This window comes from Artemia franciscana, chromosome 4, assembly GCF_032884065.1.
Source record: "Artemia franciscana chromosome 4, ASM3288406v1, whole genome shotgun sequence".
In the NCBI taxonomy this organism is placed as follows: Eukaryota; Metazoa; Arthropoda; class Branchiopoda; order Anostraca; family Artemiidae; genus Artemia; species Artemia franciscana.
In genome coordinates, this window is record NC_088866.1 from 21928545 (window position 1) to 21949622 (window position 21078).

Here is a 21078-nt window from a genome sequence, read left to right on the forward strand (position 1 = left end):
AAATGCAGTAACTTTTCGAAGGTTTTTAACAAAAGATTTGATTTGTGAATTGAACTACAATAATTCCTGAAAATTTTATATAATGCTTTATTTCATCTTTCAGTTCAAAGTTATAAATGTCTCCTGAAACCAAACATTTTTTGGTTGAACTCTTAAAGTGCGCATCTTCATAATACTGTGCTATTTTGCCATAGCAAAAAAGAAAATTTCAAGTAGATTTATTTTATTTTAGTTGTCAGTTTAACGTCCCTAAATTTATTATGTAAACTGCATAAATATTTATGGTGTTAGAGCAATTATTTTAATTTTCAGTTCAAACTATCCGGGTGGGAGTGGTAGCTTGCGACCTAATAAGAGACGATCACATCCCATAGAAAAAAAGGTCCATAACTTCTAAAAGTCTAAGAATCGTGTGTAAGACCAAAGATTTTCCCCAACGGAACACTGCCTTAGCCACCTGGACCAAGATACAACAGATGTTGTTATGCTCCCGAAAATACTTCTAGTAAAAATAATTTGATGAGGCTATAGATTGCGTGCCTGTATAAATGAGGCCTCATGAAGGCAGTATTTTTCATTAACATAAAATATGCCTAGAAGACGACCAGGAAAAGGTACCAAGCTAATGTCCATTTAAGCCTGCCTCAAGTGAATACTTGTTAAATTTTGGATAACAGAATTCGAAATTAAAGTGAGGGGGTGTATCGGGAGAATTAAAAAATGCATAGGCGGGAGATGATAGAGCAATGTGTTAGAGCAATTATTTTAATTTTCAGTTCAAACTATCCGGGTGGGAGTGGTAGCTTGCGACCTAATAAGAGACGATCACATCCCATAGAAAAAAAGGTCCATAACTTCTAAAAGTCTAAGAATCGTGTGTAAGACCAAAGATTTTCCCCAACGGAACACTGCCTTAGCCACCTGGACCAAGATACAACAGATGTTGTTATGCTCCCGAAAATACTTCTAGTAAAAATAATTTGATGAGGCTATAGATTGCGTGCCTGTATAAATGAGGCCTCATGAAGGCAGTATTTTTCATTAACATAAAATATGCCTAGAAGACGACCAGGAAAAGGTACCAAGCTAATGTCCATTTAAGCCTCCCTCAAGTGAATACTTGTTAAATTTTGGATAACAGAATTCGAAATTAAAGTGAGGGGGTGTATCGGGAGGATTAAAAAATGCATAGGTGGGAGATAGTCTAAAACTGGTTGGGAACTACTTGGCCGAGCACTCCAATTTTCCGAGTTTGCATCAAGCGATATCTTAGTTCACTCTGCACCTTCTGACTTATTACTTCTTTTTTTTGAGTTCCAATGTGACACATCTTGTCCAAGAAGTTACAGTCTTACTTGTTTTGTTGTATGAGATTAGGCTGTTTAAGTGTTTTAAGTTTTTTCTTGTAAGTTTGGGTTCTAATATATTCTTACAATATATCAGAGTAATCTACCTATCGTTGTTGTCATTCCTTTTGATGTTGTTCACTCTTTTTCTTTTACTTCTAGATATTCCGTCATTTTATCTACACTGAATTTCTTATCAATATTATCACTTAGATAATTCTGCATTAAATTAAGATAGTTCTGTTCGATGCATTTAAAATTTAGTCAGGGGAGCCACTCAACGAAAATGTGTCAGGTAGGTGATCAGTGAGCAGCAGAAGGTTTGACAGCGGAATAATCGATAGCGCTGGTCACGAAAGTGGGTGTTATATACTCGGCTGGGAGATGCTTGACCCCAAAAAATGAAAATTTTGAAGAGTGCCACTATACTCAACAATGACCTTGATTATAGCTCTGTTTGGATTCTTAATCATAATTATTAGTAAACTTGACAAGATTATTATTCAATAAACTTGAATGAACAAAAAAAATGACTACTATACTAATACCTGCTACGGATTTTGTGAGCGTCACTTGTTACTACAAAAGTTAAAAAGTAGCTCGGCATATCAAATTATGCATCAAGCATATCAAACTTGTCCATAAAACACTTCCCACCACAGCCACAAAGTAAATCGCAAGGTCTATTTCCAGCACATGAACATTTTTTGTCCAGCGCTTGCACGAGCAGCACTGGGGGACCACACCCTCTGGAAATACGTGAAGGGTAGACACAACTGGCCTAACCCCAACGTCTTGAAACATCCAGCCAAATTGCAGGGGATCCAGAAACTGTGGCTTTGCTCGATTTGTTTCTAAAAAAATTTCAAACTACATGTACACGCGCTTAGATGACACTCTAAAGCAGCGCCAGATGGTGGCAAATACTTAAGCTCCTACTTTCGAGGGTACAAATGCACTCTTAATTCGTTAAAAGAGGTAAAGTGGTCTGTGTCTTTTCCGTGTGAGGCAACAATGACGTTTTTGCAAATCACCTTCTCCATCATCATTTCCAACATCAAAAAGCGATCAATCACCAAGTTCGTCTTCACTCAATATCACAAATTTCGATGTTACAGCTACGTCAGAATATATATCATAGTCGAATTTGAGCTTCACTTCCAGCATCATAAGAATATATAAGAACAGCACTGTATTCAAATTCTTCAATCCTCGCCTAAACTTGTGCTGCTATATTGCCAGCCGAAGCTGTTCCCTTCAGATGGTAAGCGTCCCTTTTCTAGGATCCACAAGCTTGATTAGCTGGATCCCGAAATGTCTGTCCAAACTTCTTTTAAGCCAAAGGAGTCTATGCCTCTGCCAAACAAGTTCATTGTCAATGAAAACTTTTCTTAGCTTTTCTTTGAAATCAGAAATGTGGTAAATCCTTCTTTTTTTAAGCTTAGACTTAACCTCTTCTAAGAACTGGGCAAATATTGTTTTGTTCACATCATGCACAACGTCACATTTTGGCTTCGTAGCCATAAATTTGTCACTGTACTTTTTGTGGTACTTTGCCTCAGCTGCTATTAGGTCAGTCCCACTAACTCTGCTGAATACCACTGGCAATGTAAGCCAGAAAAGATTAGCTTTCAGGACAATAGCTTCACTGCGAGAAAAATTTTCAACATTGAATAACTCTAGAGAGTTTTGTTTACTGCTTGCTATTTTGGAGCAAATCAAACAACAGATTTTGTATAAGAAGGAAACGGCTGCAGGTTCCAAAGGTGTTTTTTTTTCTGATAGGGCTTACATTTTCAGTGCTGGAACACCCCCTCTGGAGCAGAAGTTCCTTTCCTGATGGTGTACATAAGTTGGCCGTGACAGCTGGAATACCATTTCGTACTTTTAGAAACAAAACTGTCTTTTGACGCCTCAGTCAGCAATCTTCTGAACTTGGGATCAGCAAATGTTTCCAATGTCTCAAGTAGCTTCTGAGAGCTTTTGATGATTGACAGATTTTCTTTCTTTTGATCTTGGAAAAACAAAGCATAAAGAAAATCAGTCTTTCTTATTTTTTAGGGGCTCTCAAAAAATCAAACCGTTTTCTATAGTTTCTCCATCTGAAAGAATAAATTAGTGAGGGAATTGTATTCCTGAAAAAGCTAATGTTAAAACACGGCTAACAATACTGGGAAAATAATTTGCTTATGGCTTAACAGTCTGTGTCATTTCTCTAGATAAAACCGAGTTTCGCATTTGTTGTACAACTTTTATTACAGGAGTAAATTAATGTAGCCTTTACACTGGCAAGAATTCCTGTCGAGTAGAAATGAATTCGGTCTACTCGAAAGGATTCCGATGGTGAGTACAGAGTAGAATACGAGTAGGAAAACGTCTAGCGGGCTGGGAATTTCTTCCTTGGTAAAAGAAAATTGCGTCCACTTTAACGGAATCCCGGCGGCACTGTTAAAAGACAAAAAAAAAAGTTTAAGTTAGCTTTTGAGCGCAGTATTCATCGCTACTGAAATCATAAATACTGTCAAAACACCAATCACCAATACCTGATTCTGTTCAAGTTTTCCTGCACGGTACTGAAACAAATCACTTTGATTACTACTATTATATCAGTAAAAAGGACTTACATGCACTGACAGCAAGAAACAAAGTAGAAGCTTAGCCTGTGAATTAAGTGTGATTATCCTTAGATATCACTTAACTGGATTAGCATTTTCTTTTAACTCAATGATATTAGTCATTTAAGAACCTGAAAAGAGAGACTGTTCACACAAGAGGCCAGCACTCACTGGTAGTTGAGAACCTACTTCGTTAAACTAGTCAACGAACCAGGATCCTGTCCCTAGCCTGGAACCCCGATCCTGGCCTAGTCATTTAAAAACCAGAAAAGAGAGACTTTTTACACAAGAGGTCAACACTCATCGATAGTTGAAAACCCAAAAGAGTAGGCTAGAAGTACAGAACTGTCAAAATAGCAATAAAATCTAAATACTGCAGCTGCAATTTATTCTACGGCTGCTAAGTAGAGCTCTTAAATGAACAACATTTAATGAAAAACAGTTTCCGCTAGCCTACGCTTTTCAACTTATTTATTACATGGTCATGTGCCTGGCTTCTGCCTGACCTGGGCATTCAGAGCAGGACATATCAGCAACCTTTGAACTGTATATATGTTTCACAAGGAAAGCCTACCTTCAGTGTCTACACCTCTTACATCAAGCTCCACTCATGTGCAAATCAAGTTTAAGGTCCTCCATAATTTTGCTTTTAGACTCCTTTGCTTGACTTTTTCTATTCATCTTATCTTGGAAAATTTATCTTGCCAGGTGAATCCTGACGCATTCACAATGGATAGATCCACTTTTTGCTGATAGTTCAAAAACGAGAAGGTTTAGAGAATTTCTGTATCAGTCATTTTGTAGGATAATAAATTTCCTACAAAACCCATGAAAAAATATACACCTCATTCAGGCAAATTTTCAAGATGGATCAAGATTAATCTAAAAGAGAAATAAATTGTGATAACTTTTTCGTCAAAATTTTGTGATTATAACTGAACAGCAAAAGATAAAAATGTTTTGAAAAGAAAATATGATTCTTTATTTAATTACCTTTGATCTGAGGTATAGCTGAACAATGTAGGAGTAACCTGTGATTTTTTTTTTATCAATTTTAAGATATGTTTTGCAGTTTCGATTGATTGTTAGGGAATTTGAAGAAATGTGGATGTCGCACCCATTTGTCGACTATATAACACCGATTTTTGTTTTCAGCATGGTCAATTGCATTAGATAGCACACTCAAACCTTCTGCTGCTTGCTGGTCACCTCAATCTTTAAATATCAATATTTCCCTCGTGTAGCCCCCTGACTAATTCATATGATTCGCATGATCTTGATTTATCACAGAGTACGCGTGAACTTTAGCCACCACCGCTGGCTCAAGTCTCCTGATCGTCCCTTGGTCGTCAAAGACTCTATCAAATTTTACTTCTAGAAGAATATCTGATTTTTCTTCGTTTGGACAAATATTTGGAACAACTTCGATCTTTCCTAGAGCGCAAAATGGCACCTTGTGATTCTCACGAATATGTACCACTCTGTCATTTTTTTTGAATATGACGGATTTGTCTGGTAAAGCTGTGCCACTGTGGATTGTCCACTTATGAAAATACATGGGATGCATTTTTACATATACATGTCCTTCCGTTACAAATTCTCCGTGTTGGTTCACAGAACAACTCGCACACTTGTCATTTGTTAACGCGCCATCTACTTTATAGTCAAATAGAAGGCGATAATCATATCGAATGATGCCAAATCTTTTGTCTTTGTCTTGTGGATGTTCTTTGATTACTGCAGGAAATCCATATAATTCATTTTTCATAATGAACACCCTAGACCCAATTGGATATAACTCATTTACATTTACAAAATCGTTCATTTCATTTTGAACTTTGGTATCACATTTTAACAGTGTATTTTCAATGGTATGAGGAATCACCATTTCTTTCCACTGGCTTACTACTTTGACATCCAAATTTTTTCTTACGGTGTATATCTTGCCAGCCAAAGGTCTTACGTAAAGTAAGCCCCATATTGGACCAGTTTCAATATTATCCGTTAATTTATATTTCCTTTCAACTGATGACGCTTCATCTTTAAACTCTTTCTTTACTTTTTTATTCTCTTCCCTCAAGACTAGATGTGTAGCAGCGTCCGCTATGCCAACACATTTGCTAAGAAATGGGTAAGGTGATCCACAATATAGCTCTTTTCCAATTAACTTGTGGCTTATGTCTTTTATATTTCTTTCGTCTTCTGATAAAGTCTTTAATCTTAGAACTAGCGGCTGTTTTTCATTAGTTTTAGACAAAGTATAACATTTTTTTAAGTTTCTCAAGGGATTTTCGTCAGGATTTCTAGTTTTTAAGAATTCCATTTCTGATACTTTTTGTTTAATTTCATTTCTACTTAACTTCTGAACCTCTTTCCCGGATTCGTAAACGTACAAACAATCGGTAGTGTTTCTTTGTATTTCTTCATCTGTAAGATCTGTGGACTTACTTACCTCTTCCTCAACTTTATTTTTAAATTGAGCGATTGATTCTGGTGAATCAAAATCTGGGGTTTCTGACATGAGATGGCGAAGAGGTAAAGGTATTAACTCTTTGCTCACGGACGGTAATACACTAATGAGCTGCTGATATGGACTAAGTGGCTCAGAGTATTCATATTTGATTTTAGCACTAGAAAATCCTTTGATATCAGAGATGTATGCTTTTTTGTAAGGATATTGCCATGACCAGGACTTTAAGTCCCCTTTGTAGTAAGAAAGAATCCAGTTGCAGGTCTTTACATAGTTTTCTGCTATTTGATTCCGATTTGTTTCAGTTGGAAGATGTTCGTCTTCATCATCACTCTCTGAAACTGAAGAATCATTACTACTATACCATCCAGAGATAATGGATCCGTCGTCTCCACTTTCATAGCCTGATGCTTGTGCATTAGGTTCGTCTTCATTCTCACTGTTTAAGCTTACATCGCTCTCTTTTTTTGTAGACTCGTCACTATTGCTGTGATGATTCGTAGAGCCAACCAAAGGTTTTTTTTTTAATTGCACACAGTGGTCTGCTACTCGATTCTTAATCATTCCAATTGGAATATCTTGGCCATCATTCTCACTCTCTAAAACTGAACAATCATCACTACTATAACCTTCAGACGAAACAGATTTATTGTTGGCACTTTCATTTTCTGATACTAGTGTATTAGGTTCATCTGCATCCATGCTGTTTAAAATTGAATCACTTTGTTCTTTGTTAGCCTCATCACTTTTGTTGTTAGAATTCGCTTCGCCAGACAGAAATTCAAATGCGTCTTTGATTAGTCTCGCCATTTTTTGTTAGAAAAAACTGTTCACTATCTTAAGTGTCAAGTACAAGGAATGAATGGTCAATTTTGTTTGGTCTAAATAATATATTTTTTATCTTAAACTGTCAATTCAATATTCTATTTCCTTGTTAAACATGCGAAATATTTTTGCGTTTGCCATTTTTGGGAAATAGTTTAGTACATGAAAGAAACCATACAATAAAAATAAATAGTGTTTTATCATGAAGTTCCACTTCTATTTTCTTATAAGTTCTATATGTAACTGTACCAATGCTAATTTTCATATGTAAGCGTATCAATATTCAGTTCTTTCCTTTCGAATAAAACAAAATCAACAGGTTCTTTGGTTTTGAGGCCCACTGAGGGTTGAAAGGCATTATAATGTTATCACTTTTCTGGAGCTTCTCTCTGCTGTCGTTGGAGTACTGGAGAGCTTTGTTTCCGACCAGCTGAATTCAGGTCTAATGACGAAAACCAACACCTTAGCAGCAGCTATTATGGAATTCAGTTTCATTTTCTCTCTGATTTTAGTTGAAAAAGTAAGTTAGATTATATTACCCTTTTATGCTTCTCTGCAGAATGAAAATTTAGAATCTACTCTCCTGTAAACATATTACTCTCTGTTTACAGATCTACTCTCTGTAAACATATTAATCTTTTCAAGAAAATGCAGCTTTCAAAAAAAGTTATTTTTAAATTTTTTTTTGTAAATTTGAAAATTCATTAGATCGGGTAATTTCCTTTAAAATGCCATTAAATTGTTCTCTACGATGCTCCAGTGCCCTACTAGCTGCAGAGGAAAAAACGGAAAAGAGATGCTTCCCATGGAAATTTTTTACTAGTTTGCTGTGACTTTCCTTTTTTTCAAGCCTATGGATTTTCCTCTTTTTTCAAGCCAAGGGACTTTAAGTATCCTTGTACAATCTTTTTTACCAAGAAAATTCAAATGATATAATTTTGTTTCAATCTGACACCTTTTTTTCAGGCTAATTTTCCTTGTTACTATGGACCGTGTTCGTCTTTTACTACGTTGTAGCTACCACTACAACCACGATTTTTAACAAGATGGGTATCTCGGAATCTTGACTGAATGTCCTTAGAAAGGAGGGGATGGGGAGTTGGAAAAGAGGGGCAAATAAGGGGGCTTTGAGCTTCATTTATTATTTGATAGTAATTTTGTTCATATTAAGTTTGAATTATTTTAGGACTTGATTTCTTCTCGTCTTAAGTTTTAAGCTGAAGATTTACTTTCCTTTGGAAATCTCATTTTTGGAAACTTTTAGTTTTATTTAATATTTGTAAGGATTGAATAACAAAAGGTGATTCTTGAATTGAAACCGAAGTACATTAATATCAGGCATGTAGGTTGTATTTGGAAACATCGAAGCTTCTGTTGGTTGAGCAAACTATTTTCAGACCGTTTCTTAGTTATTCAAAATTATTTGCAATATAATATTTAACGTGTATTTTTCAGCTTGACTGCTCCTGTAGTCTCTAGTTCTAGTGATCACTACTTTTCTCCAGTATGACATTGCCAACAAACAAAGACAAGCTTCCTATCTGTTTAGGGTTGTCTAAATACCTGAACAATTTGCTGGACCATTAATTTTTCCCTGTGTTCTTTTACTTGTCCAATGGGATTTCCACTTATCGGGGTTTAACCCCTAAAAGATAACAGCAAATACTTATTTGGCCACATGTCACTTGAAACGGCACGAATAACTACGAGAATAACAACATTTTTCACATGTAAAATAGCCTATTGAGCGTGTCCGAAAGCTTATTTCACAAAGAATGCTGCATCCGGATGCAGGGTTAATTCTGAATACTCAGTCCGAAAGCTGTTTTCGTCATTTGTTCTTTGAACCTCAAATCCCTACTCAACAGCAACTGAGTAGCAGGAGAAGAAAAAGAAATCACTTATTACAGAACTGTCAAAAAGACCAGTTCTCTCTAAATTTAATATTGCTCCTAGAGGGATTTTCAATGAGGATAATTGGAAACCATGGGCACTTAAATTGGGGAGTATGGTACCAGCTCTAATTAATGATATTGATGTTTTTAATGGAAATATCACTAAAAGGATCATTGATGCTTCAAATTTATTTTTTAAACTCCAAACACAACTAGTAAAAAATAGGGAAAAAATGTACACTTTTGGAATAATAATTTAGAATCACTAAAACAAAATAAGTGTAATGCTAGAAAAATCTGGCTTTCAGATAAAAGCAACCTTTACAAAAAAATTGAAATGAGAAAGGCCGAAGCTACTTTTAAGAAACATGTCCTAGCTGAAAGAAAAGCAGCTTGGGAAGATGTTTGTGAAAATCAGTTTAATCAGTCAACTCCTTCTAAAACTCTTTGGAAAAATTTCAGAAAATTTGTAGGTTATCAGCATAGTGAACAGTCTATTCTAGAGATTAAGTCCAATGATGGTTCAATTATGTACAAGCCATATGAAGTGGCAGAGTCTTTGAATAGTTATTTCGCAGGTCAATCTTCAAATAGTAATACATACAATAACTCTATGTTTATGGAAGCTCAGTATCCCCCAGGGTCTGTCGCTAATCTTGACAAAGATTTTGATATGGATTTGCTAACTTCTACAATACAGTCTCTAAATGACTCAGCAATGGGTGAAGATTTGGTCCACAATAAGATGCTTAGAGCTCTTCCACCGACTTTCTTGGTTCCCTCTTCTTTACTTGTTTAACAGATGTTGGGAAAGTGGCTCTGTCCCATCTGCTTGGAAGTCTTCTATTCTAGTCCCAATATATAAAGGTAAAGGGGATCGTTCTGACCCAGCTTCATACCGCCCAATTGCCTTAACCTCATGCATTGCTAAACTCTATGAGAAAATGATTAAGCTGAAATTTGAACCCCTTATTGATAATTCTCTTATCGCTGAACAAGCAGGTTTTCAGAAAGGTAGATCAACCCTTGATAACCTAATTCAACTTGATCATGACATTAAGAAAGCTTTTACAAGAAAGAGAGTTGTTTCTGCAGTCTTCTTTGATATTAAGAAGGCTTATGATACATTGGGCCCCTTTGCAATCCTTAGACAGGCTCATAAATTTAATGTAGGAAATAATTTCTGGAAGTGGTGCAGGGCAGTGCTTTTTAATAGGACTATTAAAACCAGAGTTGGATCTATATGCTCCTCTGCTAGTACAGTCTCATTAGGTGTTCCTCAAGGAGGAGTTTGAGTCCTCTTCTTTTCAACATACTGATTAATGATATTATTTTGGCTGATATGCCCTCAATAAAGTTTGCCTTATATGCAGATGACTTAGCCCTTTGCACTGAAGGCTCCTCTCCTGAAGCTTGTCAACCCAAGATCCAGGGAGCAATTGATAAACTGTCAATATGGCTTAATACAAAAATCTGTTTTTTTTATACCAAAGACCACTGGCATGGTTTTTTCTAGGAAAATTGACCCTAGGCAAGACTGTCCCTCAATTAATCTGACTGTATATAAACAACAAATTCATTTTGCCAGGAATGTGAAATTTCTTGGTATGTGGCTGGATAGTAAGTTAAATTGGAATGATCATATCTCTTATCTTTGTGATGCACTTGAAAAACGACTGAATTTTATGCGTGCTGTTGCTGGGCAAAAGTGGGGAGCTAGCCGAGATGGTCTTCAAAACTATTCACATCTATAATATATGGAAAGATTGAATATTGTCTCCCTGTCTATTACTCAGCTTCAAAAAAGTTAATTTCTAAAATTGAATCAATAGTTCACCATGGCCTGAGATTAATCACTGGTGCACTAAAAAGTACTCCTATTGCAGCTCTGTTCAATGAAGTTAATATAACTTCTTTAGAAGAAAGATTCTTGAAACTTTCTTCTAATTACTTTATGAAAGTAAATACTAACCAAAACCTCCATGTTCTCAAGGAGTGTCTCATAAATCATACATTTCTCTATGAAAATCGGAAGACATATAGTAGTCCAGCCATTGTCAAGTTGGTCTCCTTGCTGAATGGTATAGGTGTTCCTGAAAACCTAATCTTTTCTTGTCAGACCCAGATATCGCCCAACCCTCCTAATAGCATTGATAATGTTATAGATATAAAAATCCCTGGCATGGATATAATGAATAAAATGAATAGTCTAATCCTTCATCAACTTACACTAGCTGAAATGGTTGAATTTTATAATTGGAAAAAGATATTTACTGATGGATCTGTCTCAAATGATGGGAAGGCATCCATAGGCATTTTTTCTGAGTGGAGTGGTTCATCAGTTGGGATTAGAGTTTCAGATGGAATCTCCATTTTCCATGCAGAATGTCTTGCTCTCCAAAAAGCTTTGGATACAGTGCTGGAAGTAGGATCAGGCGCATTTGTTATCTTTTCTGACTCTAAAAGTGTTCTTTCTGATCTAAAAAAGAGGCAAGGAAAAGTTATTCCAATTATTGTTCATCTACAGGGAAAGATTCAGAAAATAATGTCTTCTGATGCTCTTCAACTGAAAATGGTCTGGGTTCCTTCTCACATAAGGATTAAGGGAAATGAAATTGCTGACAGTATTGCAAAACAGGCTATCCACCACCCAATAACTTGGAAGGTTGCTCTCACTGTAAATGAAACTTCAAAGTTAATAACCTCTGCTGCAAGTTCTCTTAGAATTAATAATACATGTATTGCAACAGCAAATATTTATGTTTTGTCTTTTGAGGGGCATTATATCCCACATCACCTTATCCACCCAAATAGGAAAATTGCTAACTCTATTTTCCGTCTGAGAACTGGTCATGCAATGACCAGATCTTGTCAAGCACTATATCGTCTTACAGATAGCAAGTCATGCCCTTTTTATAGGTGTGTAAATATTGATGAAACAATAGATCACATTCTCTCAGAATGCCCTCGTTTCACATCTGAGAGAAATATTCTGATCAGAAAAATTGAATCATTGGGCCTGAAGACGTCCACTCCTCTCGTTTTAGGTTTCACTCGTGTTAGTAAAGATAAGGAGTTAAAAATATTGGAGGCATTGGGAGTTTTTGTGTCTTCAACAAAGATTTTCAACTGGTTGTAATTTCATTTGATTTTATTGTTTTTTTTTGTTTTTTTTTCTCCCAGTCACATGAGTGTGGTGAGAAGAGAAGATGATTTGATTTATTTGATTTGTATGTTCTTTTCGTTTATATGATTTTAGTTTAATTATTGTTTGGTGACGCAGAGGGCGAAAGCCGAGCGTATTTTCTCTACAACACAACAGAAATCAACCATCAGATGGAAAACAGCTTCCATATAGCTCCTGATTACTTTGCTGCTACTGCAAATTAAAGTACTGGACATTCTTTTGCTATGTCTGATGGAGGAGCAATTTTTTCTCTTACAGATAATGCACGCACAATTGTCAAGACTTTGATTTTGGATAGCTTAGGTCAGACACTGAGTATATCTAGCATTTACTATAGTCTTTGGTAGGCCTATGCCTAACAATAAGTCAGGCCCATGACTTTCTTGTGATGGCAATCAAGATCTAAGGTCATCACTAGATTCAAGGATCAAATTTTCTTTGGCCCTTGAAATCTAGTGGTCATGCAAATTGGGTGATCATTAGATTTGTAACATAGTGCTTATCCACTTATGCACTAAATATATCTCTAGAGAAAATAAAATATAAATGTCTCCAGAACCATCTAGACCATATCTAGTAGGCTAATAGAACTGAGATTTTCCATTACCAAGCTGCTGCTAAGAATCAGAAACACAAAGAATTGAGATTAGAAGGCAGTTGTGTTTATAGGCTTTGATTATTTAGACCAATTAGATTTGTCATATATTTTACCACCTTTTAGCTGAATTCTTTTGTTTTGCATTTGCTTTGCTAAAGTGTCGTCTTAAAAAGTGCCAAGTTTAGAGAGTTATGTTAATATTTTTCTTGCTGATCAGAACATTGTCTTTACAATTCCTTCTGTTTAAAGCATTTTAGAGAGATTATAAGTGCACCATGGGCATATTGCAGTCTCAAATGAGCTTGTGGAAAACAAATAGAACATATAATTTTTCTTATTTTGTATTATTTCAAGACTAGAATATCACAAAACTAAGCATTCATATTGCTTATTGTATCTTAAGTAAATACAATTCCTGATAGAGTTTTGTGGATACCTGTCTTAAATTTAATTTGTCTAAATAAAATGCACATTGTTTATGGGGACCAACTATGACTTGAGTTTTTTTCCAATATTTTCTTTTTTCAAACAATTGTTGTTCTGTGGTCCATTTGTGTTCCTTCCTAAGTGGCTGGCTCTCTAGCTTGAGAATCCTTTGTCCTAAGGGCACAGGTTTAATTTCTGGCATTATCAGTTTATTTGGTTTGGGACTCTGTTAGCTCAGCTAGAATTGGCCAAGCTTTAAAAGGTTACCTAAAGAAATGCAGGGACAGTAAGCAGGAAGGGCATGCAAAAGCATAGGATGGCTGGCCCCTAGCTTCCTATTGTACTTCCTGGCTAAAGGAACACCTGGTCCTTTACTGGCCTACTGACTTAGCCATATAAGGTTTCTTTTAAACTTATTAAACATAAGTACAAATGAAAAAATGCCAGTAGGGTAGTTGTTCCTTTTCAATGAATTGTTGATGTATAGACAAGAGTGTGGGTCATGAGAGATGGCTGGTGAATGTAACAGGGGTGAATGTTTTGCAAGGTTTAAAAATTTAAGGCAATTGCTCAGGTTGGCAACTGAGCACAAAATTAAAATTTTGTGAATGGTTTTTCTTTGTGACTGTTATACTTATGTAATGTCAAGTATTTCATAGTTAATCTTTATTGTTTTTTTTTAATAGCAATGGCCCTAGGACTTTAGTGTAATTAAACCAACTTACATCCATCCATTTTCTTCAAACAGACAGGAGTTCTATGTTCCCTAACTTCAATAAATTTGTGCAATTTCGAGACCAGGGGTTACAAAGTAGGTCAAAACTTGCAAATGGAACTGTGGTGCAACTAATTAATTTGTAAGGAATGTATATCAATTTAAAGATTAAAAAACAATCATTTAGAATTCAAACAAGACAAATAAATAAATAAAAGTATCACTTTACAACCATTTAATGAATTGTCACAAAAGTGGGCCACCCTTAAGATTGAAATGAACAAAGCTTTGATTATGAATTTGTTTTCTTTAAACAGAGTGAAGGGCAAACCTCCAAGCTTTGACAAATTCAATCTCACTTTTGGGCTCTTTTCAATGGGAACTTTCTTTGGATTTTTTTTTTACCAACTAAAAACAGTGGGGAAAGCATCAGGTATAAGTGACTTAAGAGACTTGACAACATTTAGAAAAAGCTATATGCAACCTGATCTAAATAAGGATGCTATTGTAGAGTATCAAAGAGAAGCCTACAGGTATATCCCAAATACAGTAAAGGCATATTACAAAGAACAAGAACAGGTTCATAGAATACCATTGAAGTGGTAAAGAAACAAGAAAATTGCAAGTACAGTACTAGCCTCCTTCCAACAGGACAAATAAGGGGATTCACACCCCAAAGTTCCGACTGTTTTCAATCGCACCTTTAGGAGCCAAAAAAAATTAAATACATTTTTTTCACATATGTCAAATATGACAGTTGACTCAGGAGTTCAGGGTCAGGGATTCAATACTCTGTGGTGCCACAAATGGAAGACCCTTTGCTGTCATAAGCATTGTTAATCCTAGCACACACCCATGCTCAAATATAACATTCTGCAAAATCATAAACATCTTAAATAGCAAAAATAAAACTTTTTTTCATTTTGATAAATATTATTTGAAAAAAGACACTACAAGGCAAATATCAGGTTCATCAGCATGCTAAATTTGATGTGACAATGATAAAATTTGTTAAATCTTTTCTGGGATCAAATGTGTTAGCTATAGATAACACAGACATTGCAATATCTATTTGTCCACCCATCTGTTTGATTGAGATTCTGAGACTATGACCCTAGGTCAAAAAGATTAAGGCTTTTAAAGTTTTTTTTTCATTGACCTTAGGTCAAATAGGCAAAGAGGAGGGGGTTCTATACACAAAAAGTAGAATTTTTTTTTTGATTTGCTGAAGTTAGTGAAAGGACTATCAAATTCAAATGAAAGATGGAATAAATGTACATAGCAAAATATCACCAAATTGTATCCTACTAGAATTTATCAGATTTGTTTAGTATAATTTCAAGAATAGGTAAGGTTCTGTCTCTGACAGTTGAATCATATTTTTGATCCCAGGGAAATTAGTTTAAAGCCCTATCCTGATTAGAAGAGGTAGCTCACATCAGGTCACTCAAACATAATTCTAAAGGAGCTAGACCATGGTTAAAATTCTAATACTGCACCGATACTTAGTCAATTATACTGCTATTTCAGCTTATTTGCATTGTGACGTTAACAATGGGTTTACAGCTTTAATGTGATGATTGCTTGAAGACAGGATTATCACCCTATTTAGGGTAGATCAATTTTATTTAAAAGAAAATCACTTGGTAAAATTCTAGTTGATTGACTTCTTGCTATCTCAGAAAGGGGTTATGTTAGGAAAATGAAACTTTCAGGGATGCATCTACAGGCTAAAGTATGTCCTGGGAAGGTATTTTGAAGTACCTACCTCTACTCCTTCTCTCTCTAGAGGGCCCTGACCTTTGATGACCTTCAAAATTAGTGTTATAAAAGTGAAATCTCGCAAAATAGATCTTCTACTTGAATGAAGTACAACAAAATTGTTTTCAGCTTCACAACTTTGCTCAATCCAAATTTATAAGTTTTAAAGATATGCCAATACATTTCCTAAATTTTGAAAAAAAAACATTGATATGGCTCAGAATTCTACTCATAACAGGAATTGCATTTTCAGAACTAAAGGCAGAGAAAAAGCAACTGGTAACTAAAAATTAAGACAAAATGTTGTTTTGTCAAAATTTCAATTTTGACAAACCTGTTAGAATTGTCAAAACCTGTCATGTAGGCGAATTTCAGGGCTCTAGAGGGAGAAGGAGTGGAGGTGAGTACTCTAGAATTCTTTCCCAGGATATACTTTAGCCTGTAGACCCACCCCTGAAAGTTTCATTTTCCTAACCTTACCCCTTTCTGAGATAACAAGAAGTCACTCAATTAGAAGATTAACAATCACTTTATTAAACTACTATCAAAAAACTGCTGATCAGCTATCACTCTGCTTAGAGATAATCCTTTAGCAGGGCATGAGAAATTTTATGTTTTCTCTTTGTTTAAAACAGCTTAATTTTTTTGCTTCAAGAATAACAGAACAAGAAGTCAATGATCATTGTATTTAGCAGTTATCACACAATTAAAGCTCTATGATCACTGAGCAAGGTGAAGATCTACATCCTTAATGATAATCATCTTAAAGCTGCTGATCACAAGTAATTTTTTTAAACTGAGATATTCTTAGCCACTTACATTGGAAGTTTTTTTTATCACACATTTCTGGAATTTGAAATCTTTCTGGAAACAGACCTTCCTTCCTTATGCTCTGGTCTTCCTTATGCTTTAGATATGGATTGCCACTATCTTTCTTCAGTTTCTTCTCAAAAACCTCAGATAAATGCTGCAATTTCGTAGAATCTTTTGTAGGGTTTTTTGACGTCATAACCCTGTGACAATTACAGATGAAATTCTAGTCCAGACTGAGAATTCTTCAAAGAATTCCAGACGGATGCGAAATTAATTCTGCATACTTGAGCTTTCGGACATGCTTATTGCTTTAATGCTATGTGAAGTTCTGACAAGGAAGAGGCTGGGGCTTTGGGCCTGTTTCTAATTTTACAGACAAATACACCTTCAGCAATTATTTCAGAGCTGGGTAGCCTAATACAATTTGTGTGGCCAGAAGTTTAATGGTAAGATTGCAAATTGTGGTTGTCATTTGCCTTTTTTAGTCATTCCATTCAAGCTGCTTTGAATATTTTTTATTGTGATAAATTGTCTTAATGCTCTGAAAAGGGAAAAATATTTCAATTGCATAGGATAGGAAAATCCTATGCAATTTTGGCTCCTTGAGCCAGTATCCAGTTCCTGATTGCCATTTAGACAAAATTTCACTTTTTCTGTTACTCATTTCTTGTCAATATTACTAAGGGGTCATAGTTAAGCACTACAGAAGTCATTGTTAAATAACATGTGCTTATGTATATATAGCTTTTTGCTACTTATTCTTCTCTGGGTATATAATGCTTGGTGTGGTACAAGCCAAGAGAAGGACCTGCAGACATATAGAAGAAAATCTGTTAAAAAAAAGGTGATTGTTTGTAAATTACATAATAATTATAGCTAACACATTCTACATGCAGCCCTGCTCTACTTTAGCCCCAACCCTCCTAATATGGGAATCTATAGCTGAATTTACATATTTTCTATTGATTCTGCCAATCTATCCCTCAGCCCTAGTACCTGTTAATTGAAGCAACTGTGGCAAAACAAGAACTGGTGCCACAACTGTGGCAAAACAAGTAAAAGGTGGCAGAAAACATTGGAAATATATAATTTGGGCTATATATTTGCAAATTAGGCATTTTAGGGGTATATTTTTTGTTTTTCATATTTTGACTTACAAATAAAGTGAATATACCACATGATGCCTTTTCATATGTTCTTTACAAATATAATAATTGCTTATATTGCTAGTTTAAATTTAAGCACTTTTTGACTTAACTTAACATAACAAATTTTGGCAGTGAAAAACATACATTATTTGGTCAAAAATGACCAAAAACACATACTTTAATTGAAATTTTGGCATCAAAGAAGAAGATAAACAGCATAATATTTTGAAATTTATTAATCCAACTTAATTGTGGAAAATCAGTGCTCATAGATTATACAACATTTAAAAAATGGATTAATAATGAAACAGTAAGTTTGACACCAATGTTTTAACCTCTTTTATGCCCAAAAACTATTTGGGTATATTCTGGTCATTTTCAAGAGCTCAAAAAGTGCTTAAATCTGAAATTGCAATTGAAACCCTTATTATGTTTGTAAAGAATATAAAAAAGGCATCAAGGGGTATGTTCACTTTATTATTAAAACAAAAATATGAAGAACAAAAAATTTACCAATTATTAGTATAGCTGCATGATTTTTCCCTGGGTATGTAGGCTAAGTGGAAGGTTACTTATACCTGATCCTGTCCCTACTGTTGTTACTTGGTTGAAAGAAATCCAAAGAAAGTTCCCATTGAAAAGGAAAGAGACCAAAGCGAGATTGAATTTCTCATAGCTTGGAGGTTTGCCCCTTCAGTCTGTTTAAAGAAAACAGATTCATAATTGAAGCAATTGCCCTAAATTTTTAAACCTTGCAAAACACTCACCAGCCACCTCTTATGACCTACACTCTTGTCTGTACATCAACAATTCATTGAAAAGGAAGGACCACCTTACTCCCATTTCTTCCTTTGTACTTATATTTAATGGGTTCAAAAGAAAGCTTCTATGGCTAAGCCAGAAGCCCAGTAAAGGACCAGGTGGTCCTTTAGCCAGGAAGTGCAATAGGAAGCTAGGGGCCAGTCATCCTATACTTTTGCATGCCCTTCCTGCTTACTGACCCTAGATTTCTCTAGGTAACCTGTTAAGTTTGGGCCAATTCTGGCTGAACTTACAGTCACATCACTGACCTTTGTCCCAAACCAAATAAACTGCTAATGCCAGGAATTAAACCTGTGCCCTTTGGATAAAGGATTCTCTACCTAGAGTGTCAGCCACTTAGGAAGGAACACAAATGTCACCAGAGAACAAAATTATTTGGAAAAAGAAAATATTGAAAAAAAAACTCAAGTCATAGTTGCTCCCATTTTTCACTGCTGCCCCACAAACAATATGTATTTTATTTAGACAAATAAATTTTAAGACAGGTATCAGCAAAACTCAATCAGGGATTGTATTTACTTAAGATACAATTAGCAATATGAATGCTTTGTTTTGTGGTATTCTAGTCTTGAAATAATAAAAACAGAGAAATTATATGTTCTATTTGTTTTCCACCAGCCCATTTGAGAAAAATCATTTGTGACAACAATATACCCATGTTGGCTCAGAATCTCTCTAAAATGCTTTAAACAGAAGGAATTTTAAAAACAATTATACTGATCAGTAAGAAGAATATTAACATAACTCTCTAAACTTGGCACTTTTTAAGACAATTTTTATGCAAAACTTTAATGGTGTCATTTGTCATCTAAAAAAAGAAAAAACATTAAAATGTGTCAGATGTATTTTTATATAAGATGCCCCAAAGACTTTTAGTTGAATCTATGAAATGAAGAGCCAGGTATTCCTTTACATTTTATACAACATGTAAAAAAAACAGTTCAAATTTTTTCACAAAAAAAGAAGCTTGATGTAAAAAAATAAATGTATTTTTAACAGAAAGCAACTGACATAAATGAAATCAAATAAAACAAAAATTTATGGAGAATAAATAATTTCAGCCATATATTTAACCTATAATGAGGTGGCATAAAAGATTATTTCTAAAATTAGAAAAAACAGTGTTATGGCTTAAAGTTCTGCTCAATCAACAGGAATTGTCTTTTCAGAACTAAGGCCAGAGAAAAAGAAAATGAGAACCAAAAATTAAGGCACCCAAAAATTTCAGGACCGTCTAGAGGGAAAAGAAGTAGAGGTAGGTACTTCAAAATACCTTCCTGGGACATACTTTAGCCTGTAGACACATCCTTGAAAGTTTCATTTTCCTAGCCTAACCTCTTTCAAAGATAGCCAAAAGTAGCTAAAGTAAAATTTTACCTCTGCTTTACCTTAAAAATCCAGTTTAAATAGCAATCTCAGCAAATATAGACTATATAAAAGGCTACAGGTATTGGCCTAATCATTCTAAATTTTTTTCAACTAAAAATTATAGGATGGTTAGAAACTAGGCCTATTTTATGTGGTAATATTTGACTAACTCACCAATGTGATAGCTGCCTTCCTAAGAACCAACCTTTTTTAATAACCAACAAACTTTTCTTCTGACTCCTTATGAAGCTTAGCCTATGCAAGACGGGCCTAGAACACCAAAAACCCCTTAGATCCTTAAGAATATGCATAAGATTACTTACAGGTCACTGAAAAGCTAGGATTATTTTCACTTTTTACAGTTTCCTTGTCTTTTCTCTTGACTTAACGATTTCACATGTTTATTCACTTAAAAAAATATGTAACATTAACGTCACTTGTCCTCAATAATCTTTTTTTTCGGGGTTAGAAAGTGCAAGCCCACGGACAAGTACTCCTGAGTTGCGTTTGATTCACTTTTCAAGTTGACTGAAACCAGCATTCCAACGTTTTATTTGCGATTCCGAGTTAACTTTTAGCGTTCGATTTGTAGAAGTTGACTGAAAGTTAATGAAAAGTTGACTTTTAACAACTTTTACATTTTGTACGTTCATATCAAGTTAACTCGGAAAGAAGGCAGAACCAGAAGTTTCAATTATAAATAATCATGGAGTAGGTCTTCAGATGTATCCAAGATGAAGGCACCACTTTTGTGTACCAGTGTGGTGAGTTATTGAGCTTGATTTTATGTTGTTGGGTAGGTTGCACTAAAATAGACTTAAAAACTATGTTATTAGCCTAGTTAAAACTGGCTTTTTGTTGTGTAGGTGTGTGGGTTTTTTCTTTTACTGGGTGGGTGGGATAGGTAGATAATAAAATGGTTAAGAAAAATCTTATAAAGTTATTGCAATATTAGTTAAAGTTACTACTAAGCTACTTGAGCAATTATTTCAGAGCTGGTTATCCTAATACCATTTGTGTGGCCAGAAGTTCAATTGTTAGATTGCAGATTTTGATTTTCATATGTCTTCTTTTAGTCATTCCATTCAA

General features: G+C 35.0%; 1 long non-coding RNA gene across 1 annotated transcript; it reads right to left on the bottom strand.

Moving 5' to 3' along the window:
- Positions 1-1806: 1806 nt before the first annotated feature.
- On the bottom strand, positions 1807-20441 carry LOC136026151 (uncharacterized). The gene is made up of 3 exons (XR_010617218.1): positions 20313-20441; positions 4536-4843; positions 1807-3448 (listed from the first exon to the last, which is right to left on the bottom strand). It is a non-coding gene; the product is annotated as an uncharacterized LOC136026151 (long non-coding RNA).
- Between the last annotated feature and the right edge of the window lie 637 nt (positions 20442-21078).